Raw genomic sequence first — 11,763 nt, forward strand, 5'->3', positions numbered from 1 at the left:
GTAAATGGATGATAATCTGTTCACATTTGTGAAAGTCCATATCCGTTAACATCTGTTTTTTTTGAACAGAAGAAAACCCTGGTTTTTTTCTATAAAAAAAAAAGGAACGGATGGAAAACAGATGTAAACGGACAAAAAACAGGTGGAAATGGATAAAAATGGACAAAGATGAAAAACGGATGTAAACATGTAAAACAGATGTAAATGGATGTAAAACGGATGAAAAAACTGATGTAAACTGATGAAAAACGGTTGTAAACTTATGAAAAATGGATGTAAACTGATGAAAAAACGGATGTAAACTGATCCGTTTTTTTCTTGGAAAAAACGTGACTGAACTGATGAAAAAAACAGAAAGCCCATGTGAAAGGGGCCTAACTGCTTTATTGTTCAGCGTTGTGCAGCAGCTTGAACTGGGTAGCCCATAACAACCAATCTATACAAAAATCTGGTCTTACTGATCGGACTACAGTAAGCTGTTATTATGATATTATATTATTATTATTATACTGTACTTTGCCATATCATTGTTGCACTTTTTCATTGTCTTGGTGAAGAATCTTATTTTTCTAAACCTGTTTTGTGTGGTCTTGATGCTGCAAACAATGCAAAAGAATTTAGCACAATGTAATGCAGTGTATTAAAAATCAAACTAACGGACCTGTAGAATTGTGGGCCACATTGGTCCCTCTGGGACAGATCTTCTTATTTCTAGTTCAGCAGGATTATCCACTGTATTGGTCGCAGGTGTTGGAGCTGTATGTTGACCTAAATGTTATCTTAAATTGCTGTTCAATGCACATCAAAATATCAATAAACAGAATAAAAGAAGATAAACAAAGTATATTGTTCATAGTGAACATTCAATATTTTTCTAAACCCAATCACTAAAAACCTATATAAGCTAAAACATGTTAATGTAATTTCAAAATTTTTTTCAATATTTTTGAAAATATTACCTTGCCATGAAGGGGTTTCTGCAGGAAATTCCCGGTATAGGGTGAAAGTTCTCTGTCCTTGAATTGCGCTCCTATATTGTCACCCTGTCAGATGGGCTTTCAATGGGATTTAAAAATGGCCATTTTAACACATATTACATATACACTGTTGTCAGCATCAGGAAAGCCACCCTGAGAATTCAATGTGGCCATCATTGGGGGTGCATGTAGACAGGAAGGGGTTGATTTACTAAAACTGGAGCACTCAGAATCTGGTGCAGCTGTGCATGGTAGCCAATCAGCTTCTAACTTCAGCATGTTCAATTATGCTTTGACAATAAAACCTGGAAGGTGATTGGTTTCTAGGCAGAGCTGCACCCGATTTTGAACGCTCCAGTTTTAGTAAATAACCCCTGAAGTGTCTGTAAACAGGATGCAGAAGATCAGCATCACTGAGACGTAACAACAACTAGATGGAAAAAAAGTGAAAATAAGTAGTCTCTTAAAAATAAAAATGACAATTATTTACATCAAACTAAATATCATTCATTTATCATTTACATTTTACTTTAGGCAATAATTGCTGCAGTTGCTGAACAAGGGATAGTCCTCTGAATGTATTCAATAGAACATTGCAAAGAGCAGAATGCAGTAACCCATAGCAACAAATAAATGATCTCCAATTTAGCTCCTTTATGGATTGTGGCAGTCTGCTTTGCTGCACAAGCCTGTGTGACCTGCAGGCCTAATGTGCATCTCTAATATAGTTTATTGAACGAACACTTCCAGTCATCAAATAAAACCAACCAGTAAACTGACCATATATACAGTGTAATATAATCCAACAAATACTGCAGTTTGTACTGTAATCAGAAAATTACTTAATTTATATGTAATCCATGATTGTGGAATTGATGGACAAATGTGGATCTTTTGCAGATCTTGAAGTGAATCCAGGTAGAACAGAATATTTATGGCTGAATAAGAACAGTGGGTAAATCTCCCCAGGCAGGGAATGTACTTATGGGTTCTGATAATTAGGCTTGTATTTTGCTAATGAAATAATAAATACACCTATTTTTTTACCTGTGATAGGTTTGGTGCTCAAATTATTAGAGGCAGGGCTTTTTTTTACAATGGGAATGCGGGCAAACGCAGTTCTGACACCTCCAGCACTGACTGTATGTAATGGGAAGGGGTGTAGGGTGTGCTAGAAGATCTATTGATGCTGCCTTCGAGGGGATCAATTGTCATTGGTGGGGATCTGTTTTTTGTGAGAGGGTCTATTAATGCTGGGGGGGCTTTTATGTTGCTGGTAGGGATCTACTGTTGAGGGAGACAGTGTATGGTCCATTGCTGTTGTGGGGGGATCTAGGGTTGCTGGTGTGGGGTCTATTGTTGCTGCAGGAGATCTACTGTTGGGGAGACCAATTGTTGCCGGGGAAGTCTATTATTGTGTGGGGGATCTATTGTTGCTGGGGTGGGCTGTATTGTTACTGGGGAGTCTATTGTTGCTGCAGGGGATCTATTTAACTACTTTTCTTGTTATTATTAACCAATTCCATACAAATTATTTAGCAACACAAAATGTTACTTGGCTCTGTATTCTATAAAAGGGGTGAGACTTGGAGGTAGGTAGGGGTGGAACCAAGAGATGGTGCTCAGAGGAGGGAGGAGACAAGGGAGACTCAGAAAGGGAGAGCTCCTGCACCTATTCTCTGAGAAAAAAAGTCCTGGTTAGAGGGATGGAAAAAGTTACCTTTATCCCTAAGACAGCATGTGAATCTAATTAAAGCTAGTATCCAGAAAACATTGATTTATCTAATTTAGTCTCTACCATCAATGATTCATGTTTATCTTACTCCACTGAGACTGAACAGAGATTAGACAATTTTTTTCGGAAAAAGAAAAGAAGTATAATTAATGCTTGACTGTCTGAATGGATTGGGTTGGAACTCCCAAATATACAGATCTATAACATTGTTGAATTATTAAGAATAGCCTAAGCCTGGCTTCTAAAAATATCAGTTTCATCGATTTAGACTTAAAAAGACAACTAGCAAAGGGGATCTACGTGTCTTTCTTATTACAGTACATGCTAAGAAAAATGAATATGTAGAGATGTTGAGACTTCCTTTTCATTAGAGATATCCTAAAGACATGAAATTTGCTGTGGAAATATCAAGAACGTAAACAGAAGAATTCATATTATTTGCCTGTTATGGGGAACCTAAAATTCATAAAAATAATAATTTATAAAACATTTGATAAATAGGCTAAATTGGGATTATGCTCACTAATTAATTTCCAAAATGAAAAAGGTGAACTTATTTAATTTAAGATGCTTAGAGAACATTAGGGAATTGCTTATGATTTGGAGCACTGGTCTCCAAACTGCAGCCCAGGGCGGATATGGCCCTTTACTTGCCTCTATCTGGCCCTTGGTGACTGTTCCACCGATTGTCACCAATGATGGCGCACCATTCCCCCTACTGACACTATCAATGGGGCATTATACTTTTCACTCATATAAACAATGGGGCAATGATGAGGCATTGATGCCAGGGCATGTATTACTCCCACTGGCTACAGTCTGGGCCCCCTAAAGTCTGGAGGACAGTAAACTGGCCCTTTGCTTAGCAAGTTTGGAGACCCCTGATTTGAAGTTTACTAATAGACAAGTAATTGACTCTATAGGTACAATAAAGGAAGAATGTTTGAATATTCAAGCTTAGGTAATTCTTATCCTAGAACAACTCCAAATTAATAAGGGTTTTGGAAAATAAAGTACTTCTAAAAGGTTAAAGTACAACTAAAGATGGAGATTCACCCTCTCTATTAGTCCCATTTACCATTATCATTGAAAGTGACAGTAATAGAAAATCCCAAATTTTGGGTTGTCCCCGGAAATGTAATAGAGAGGAAATCTTCCACTAGTTCTGGTGACCTGGAGTCCCTAAGGAATTCTCTTAACTTGCTGGGAAACTTCTCACTTCCTGTTTTGGCTATGGGACAGGAAGTGAAGGGAAAGCTCCCCAATGGGACACAAATGGCAAAAGGTAAACTGAGAGGGGTTGTGATCCTCCCTTACTCTATTCAAAATTTAAAAAGTTTTGCCTTTCATTCTACTTTAAAGATCTATACAATAAAAATTGAGGAACACTTTTACTGAGCTGAGGGAATTAGGCAGGTTATCAGATGGCTACATACCTTAGTTATGGGAACTGACCTCAGAGAAATGTACTCTAAATTGGTTACCATAGCCTATATTTGTACTGCAAGATACTATGAGGAGGTGGAAGAGAGTGTTCCACATTGTATGAAATGTCCCTCCGTCCAGATCTAAACCACATGTTGTTTCACTGCAAAAAGGTTAAGAGGATGTTGACTTGAGCTGGGGAATGGTTAAGTGGGCCTGCTGAGGAAACATGTTAGTCTGAAACTCGCAATATTTTTTTTTGCCAAACCACAGGGAAAAAGATGATCATTTTTGACATTGGTTATATTGACCACACTAAAAGAATTGCTCAGAATGTGGACAGAGAAAAAACACAAAATTAGACAGATTAATAACATCATACATCAGCTTTCTATATTCTTGTTAGCGAAATTTTTCAGGGCAATGGGAACCAGTTCTGAGAAAAATCAGCATTTTTAATTTGCTGGACCAAAGCTCTTTTGGCTGTACTTCTGTGGATTACAGGAGTGCAGTTCTTTCTGCACCCGTGTGACCCCTTTTCAGCTGACAGTGGGCTGAAATCCTCTCTTGGTCCAGGCTAGGGAAAGATCCCGACTTTAAAGTCAGGATGCACCCCAGGGTCTGGAGCGGCACCTTGCTCAGCCTCTCAGTGAGCCGCTGAGAGCCTGAGCCAACCGCTCCCTCCCCTTCCACAGCCCAGCGCTTCAGTGAAGGGGGGGGGGGGGCAGAGCAGACAGTCTTGACTAACAGTCCCGCTCTCTGCTCAGAGCAGCTGTGAGAGCTCAGCGATCAGTGGTCATGTGATTGCTGAGTTCTCACACTTAGGGCCAGTGAGTGTACATATGCAGCTTTGGACCGATGCTAAATCCACCTAGGTAAGTGTAAATGGGGAAAAAAACCTATACCCATACTTCTCTAATATTCCATTGCTTCAGCTGTTGAGTTATGGTACTATGTTTACCCTGAGTGAAGGCAATTGTATAGCTGTTATAATTATTGGATACATACTGTATATACTGTATATAGTGTTTTATCCAAATAAAGCATTACAAAAATTACATTTAAACTGAATTATATGTAGCCCTTTTGCTGCCACCAATGTTAGGCTTACTTTAATGGTAGCAGAGACATTTACACACACGCTTGGCTGTTGTGTGTCCACTTTCTTAGCTGACGCTCGGCTTTCTGGCGAAAGTGGTTCAAGTGGCTGTAAAGTGGCTGTCTGTTATCTGGGACTGTCTCTTAGCTGGGAGTGTCTTTTAGCTGGATTGGACTGTTTCCTAGCTGGGACTGTCTTTTAGGTGGATTGGACTGTCTCTTAGCTGGATTGGACTGTGGACATAACTGTCTCTTAGCTGTATTGGGCTATCTCTTAGCTGGATTGGGTTGTATGTTAGCTGGATATTTGGGGATGTCTCTTTGCTGGATATATGGGGCATGTCTCTTTGCTGGATATATGGGGCATGTCTCTTTGCTGGAAATACAGGGCATGTTTCTTTGCTGGATATATGGGGAATGTCCCTTTGCTGGATATATAGGGCATGTCTCCTTGTTGGATATATGGGGTATGTCTCTTTTCTGTATATACAGGGCATTTCTCTTTGCTGGATATATGGGGCATATCTCTATGTTTGATATATGGGGCATGTCTATATGTTGGATATATGGGGTATGTCTCTTTGCTGGATATATGGGGGGATGTCTCCTTGCTGGATATATGAGGCATGTCTCTTTGCTTGATATGTGTTGGATGTCTCTTTGCTAAATATATGGGGCATATCTCTTTGCTGGATATATAGGGGATGTCTCCTTGCTGGATATATGGTGCATGTTTCTTTGCTGGATATATGGGGGATGTCTTTTTGCTAAATATATGGGACATGTCTCTTTGCTGGATATATGGGGGTTGTCTCTATTCTGGATATATGGGGCATGTCTCTTTGCTGGATATATTGGGTATGTGTCTGTCTGCTAAATATATGGGGCATGTGTGTCTCTTTTCTGGATATATGGGGCATGCCTCTTTGCTGGATATATGGGGCATGTCTCTATGCTAAATATGTGGAGCATGTCTGTTTGCTGGATATATGGGACAATTTATACAGCTAAGTTTTGCCTAAGGCCTCACAAAGCCTAGAGCCACCTTTGATTCTAGAGGGCACACGAGAAGAGGAGGCTGGTTTTGGGAGGAAGAGAATGGAAACTAAATTGTGTGGATTGCAGTGGCTGCCACGGGGCATGGGGTGAAGGGAGTGTTAGGTATAGTTAATAATGTAGGTCCAGGGCTTGGGGATATATCACCAGATATTAGGAGAAAAAGAAGGGTGAGGGAGGCAATATGGGACTGTGATTTATATGAAGGGACATACCCCAGCATCCTGAAGGTTTTATCAGCATGTAGGTGTAGAATTAGCAGGAGCTGGTGAGTGCAGTAATGAAGAGAGGGCAGGAGTGAGGGTGATATATATAAGCTGTGGAGTGGAGAAGAGGGTGGAGGAAAGAGAGTTTAACCACTTCATGTCTGGACACTTTTACCCCCTTCCTGTCCAGGCCACAGGCCAATTTTCAGCTATCAGTGCTATCACACTTTGAATGACAATTGTGCGGTCATGCAACACTGTATCCATATGAATTTTTTAGCATTTTTTTGAGACAGATAGAACTTTATTTTGATGGTATTTATTTACCACTGGGATTTTTATTTTTTTGCTATATAAATGAAAAAGTCCAAAAAAATTTTAAAAAAGTGTTTTTCTTATAAAATGTTGCAAATAAATAATCTTTCTTCATAAATCTTGGCCAAAATTTATTCAGTTATCTTTTTAGTAAAAAAAATAAGCCAAATTAGTTTATAACCAAAAATTATCATTTAAAAATTTTTTTTACATTTTTTGTTTTTTTTTATATTATGTTTTTTTTTAACATACTGTCACTATAGCAGTACAGTGTTACCATAGTGACAATATACTACTTGTGGGGGGGTGATGAAGATTTTTTTTTTCTTACACTGATTGCTTTTACACCCATAAAGGCTGGAAAATCAATCATTTCTCATTCTCTCTGGCTGCATTGATTGGTCACAGCTTGTCACATGGTACAAGGCTGTTGTGAATAGTCTTGTACCATGTGATCTCTGTGATCATTCACAGATTTCACACGTAGTAAGCAATGATGTCAGAAGTGATATCTTGCTTACTCCTATTCATGTGATCACTGATTGGCCAATAAGTGATCACATGATTGGGACCTCACACAGAGGTCCTGTACAGCGATCGATGTACCGCTGTGTCCTCCGGACACAGCAGGCACAGGACCGCGGTGCCGTGCGCTCCCAGGGAGCACCCACAGTCCAAAATGGCGGGCTATGGTTGAGCGACACTGGTAGCCATTCAGTCTGGAAGACTGAAGGCATCTATTGGTAGTAATTAAATACTGTAGGGACAGCTCTGGATCAAAACTGAGTATTGCAGCTTTAGCTGCATTTTTGTCTTTTTATACTGCTGTAAGCCTTCACCTTGTAAAAAAACCCATTCAGTTTAAAATAGAAATGAAAGGCAAAACATTTGTGTATAAAAAAATGATACTTATATTTTATAAATGATCACATTCCCTCTGTTATCAGCTGCATAAGAGCTAGGGGAGAGGAAACAGCAGTACACTAATTTTCACAGTGAAAGGCTGTGAAGGGTGGGTGTGTTAAGATACATCTGATCATTGGAGGAGGGCAGGCTGAGTTACCAGCACAGCTAGAGAACTGACCACACTGTGCTCTCTTGCTCAGTGTGGTCAGTTTTTAATAGGAAAGCAGAGGGACTGGCAAGAACACCAGGGATTTCACACAAAGGAAGCAATACAAAGAGAACATGATACTTTTTCATACAAGTACATGGTACAGCAGGCCCATATCAGGAATATGAAATGTTGGGTTTACAAATTATTTTAAAAAATATCGCAAAGTATGCCTTTAAGAAGACTGTTAGGTTTCCAACCAAAAAAAGGATAGTCCCCAGCAATAGATGACTTATATTCACTCTGGCAGCCTGGGTCTCCTACTTTCCATTTTTTTCACCGCTGCAGCCTTCAGCATTCTCTTCAGCATTCAATGCTCCTAAGAGTGCCTGTGACCTCCACCATACTCTATGACTGCTTTCCCTGACCAACACAGAACACTGAACAAATTCTAATGTATTATATCAGTGGAAAGTGTATCCATATAAAATTTTCATAGCTCTTCATCCAGCTTATATAGGTCTTCTGTGAGATTAGAGAAAAATTGAATGTTCTCAGACTATATTCTCTGCATTTTCAATGTGTAAGTGCAGAAAATATCTCATTATGGCCCCTAAATGAAGCCGAGGAACATACTTACACTATATTGCCAAAGGTATTGGGACGCCTGACTTTACATGCACATAAACTTTAATGGCATCCCATTCTTAGTCCGTAGAGTTCAATATTGAGTTGGCCCACCCTTTGCAGCTATAACAGCTTCAACCCTTCTGGGAAGGCTGTCCACAAGGTTTAGGAGTGTGTCTACGGGAATGTTTTTTCCATTCTTTCAGAAGTGCATTTGTGATGTTAGGCACTGATGTCGGACGAGTAGGCCTGGCTTGCAGTCTCTACTCGAATTCATCCCAAAGTTGTTCTATCGAGTTGAGGTCAGGACTCTGTGCAGGCCAGTCAAGTTCCTCCACCCCAAAGTCGCTCATCCATATCTTTATGGACCTTGCTTTGTGCACTGGTGCACAGTCATGTCGGAAAAGGAAGGGGCCATCCCCAAACTGTTCCCACAAAGTTGGGAGCATGAAATTGTCCAAAATGTGTTGGTATGCTGACACCTTAAGAGTTCCCTTCACTGGGAATAAGGGGCCAAACCCAACCCCTGAAAACAACCCCACACCATAATCCCCCCTCCACCAAACTTTACACTTGACAGAATGCAGTCAGGCAAGTACTGTTCTCCTGGCAACTGCCAAACCCAGACATATCCACTGGATTGCCAGTCAGAGAAGCGTGATTTGTCAATCTAGAGAACACATCTTCACTGCTCTAGAGTCCAGTGGCAGCATGCTTTACACCACTGCATCTGATGCTTTGCATTGCACTTTGTGATGTAAGGCTTTGATACAGTTTCTCGGCCCTGGAAACCCTTTCTATGAAGCTCTCTACACACTGTTGTTGTGCTAATCTGAAGGACACACAAAGTTTGGAGGTCTTTAGCTATTAACTCTGCAGACAGTTGGCGAATTCTGCATACTGTGTGCTTCAGCTCTGTCATTTTACATGGCCTATCACTTCATTGGTGAGTTGTTGTTTTTCCTAATTGCTTCCACTTTGTTATAAAACCACTAACAGTTGACTGTGGAATATTTAGTAGTAAGGAAATTTCACGGCTGGAATTATTGCACAGGTAGCAACCTATCACGGTACCACGCTTGAATTCACTGAGCTCCTGAGAGTGACCCATTCTTTCACAAATGTTTGTAGAAGCAGACTGCATGCCTAGGTGCTTGATTTTATATACCTGTGGCCATGGAGGTGATTGGAACACCTGAATCCAATTATTTGGAGGGGTGTCCCAATATCTTTGGACATTTAGTGTATTTCTTATGACTGTCAACATCATCTAGTCGCCATAATGCAGTATTTTCCTCACCTACACATTCTCAATGATGAATATAGCCTGAGTACATTTGCTTTTGCCTCACTGGCACAAAACAAATTTACATGCAGTTTCAATTGGACAAACTACGCAAATATTTTTTTCCCACAGTACGTAGTATTTTTGGAATAGATCACTTTAAACAATTCAAGAAAGGTTACGTTATACACAACCGGGGCAGGTGGATTTTGATTGAACATAAAATAGTGGTTTACAGTGATTAGCAATGTACCCTGTTTGATGCTTGACATTTAAATATTTCTTTCTCAGATAGTTTTCTTTTGAGGCCAATATTTGGGCACATACAATCTCACTGCCTATCCCATCTATTTACCCATTATCTTATTTAAACAAAAAAAGGTTAAAGAGAATACCAGTTAAAAATCAAATTCTGTCCTTGCTTAGTATGTTTAAGAACTAAAATGTTTATATTATTGATTTTATTAAAGTGTTACTAAACCCACAACAGTAAAATCATTCTGTATATGCAGTAAAGCATGCTTGTTATTCTCACTGTGGAACCTAAAGAGTTAATCCTCTGCATTGTGTAAAAAGGCTGTTTGATCCTTTCTTCTATGCCCCTCCTCTTGTTGAAATGACCACCTGATACAGACTGAATCCATAGTCGCATGCACATGCTCAGTGTGGTGTGTATTGCTAGAGGGTTTTTTTTCTTGGGAGAGTGCATGTGTACAGCAAAGGGCCAATCAGCACTGTCCAGACAGAGAGTCAAGGGTTTCACATCCTCCTAGAGCAAAAAGAAAACTCCTCCTACAAGCGTTAACCAGTGCTCTGCTGAAGTCACAACACTGCGATGAGAAAAGGTATTTAGCAGTTTATATTTACTAAAATAATTGCATTTCCATGCTGTGTGTACTGTGGGAAACCAGATATCATGAATGCAGGGTCCTGGGTTTAGTCACACTTTAATTGCTAATTGTCTAGATTAGAAACAACAGTCTAACATACTGTAGACAGTCAGCAATCCCCTGAGTTTTACGGTCAACAGTGTGCCTGCGCAGCCAAGTGTGATTGCTCACAGGCACGTCCTTAAAGCAGATCGTCACCATTTTGACAATCTTCCCACCTCTCCACCCTTCCTATCCTTAAATAAAGCAGTTTTGTTTTATTTTTTTAATTACCTTTTTTTTAAAAAAAGGATTGATGTTCTCATATTGGCTGCACAGACTAATGCCGGGATACAGGCACCTTAATATCTTCCTTGAGACCTACTATTCATTTACAAGTTTTTGGACTTTATCATGCACTGTATCAGGTTAATTATTAGACGTGGTGTTGGGGGAGCACTTTACATACATTTGAGATTCCATTCTTATGTTATAGTATACTTATTTTATTAAGCAAGTGCCTATCTATTTATGGTTTGATATATTTATTTTTATTAATTCTGTATATATGTTTTTATTACACTGTTTTTAAGAATTTTAATAAACAAAAATGTACACAGCGGAAATTAGTTTCTCTGAAATGAAAAAGTGTGCTTGATCTCTTTTATTGTGAGATCATATCCATCTGGTAAGAGGTTTGGCTGTGAGGAACCACTTTGGCATGTTGAAGCACTTTAATGTTTTCATTCATCACTGAGCACTTTAAGACACCTGGAGATTAAGTGGAGTTTGGATTATATATGGACTTTATCATATTACTGTACTTATGACAAATGTTTAATTGGTATGAATATTGATCTCATGTTGCACAAGTACAATATAATAGAGTTGATTATTGATTTGTGTTTATATCGCAGAAATATAATTGTATTCAGATATTTATTTGTATAGGTTTAGCATAAAGGAGTATGTGCATGTACATTTTTAATTTGGTCCGGTATTCAGGATTTGTTTGGTGCAGCAGCTTTATAGTGTGGTTAAACTAAGAACAAGTATTATTTTTTTGTGGTTTTTAAGCTTTTATTGCTGCCTTTTTTCCTGCAGGGGATAATCACC

The sequence above is a fragment of the Staurois parvus genome, unplaced genomic scaffold (assembly GCF_062004578.1).
Source record: "Staurois parvus isolate SC_StPar_1 unplaced genomic scaffold, SC_StPar_1.0 ptg000392l, whole genome shotgun sequence".
Lineage (NCBI taxonomy): Eukaryota > Metazoa > Chordata > Amphibia > Anura > Ranidae > Staurois > Staurois parvus.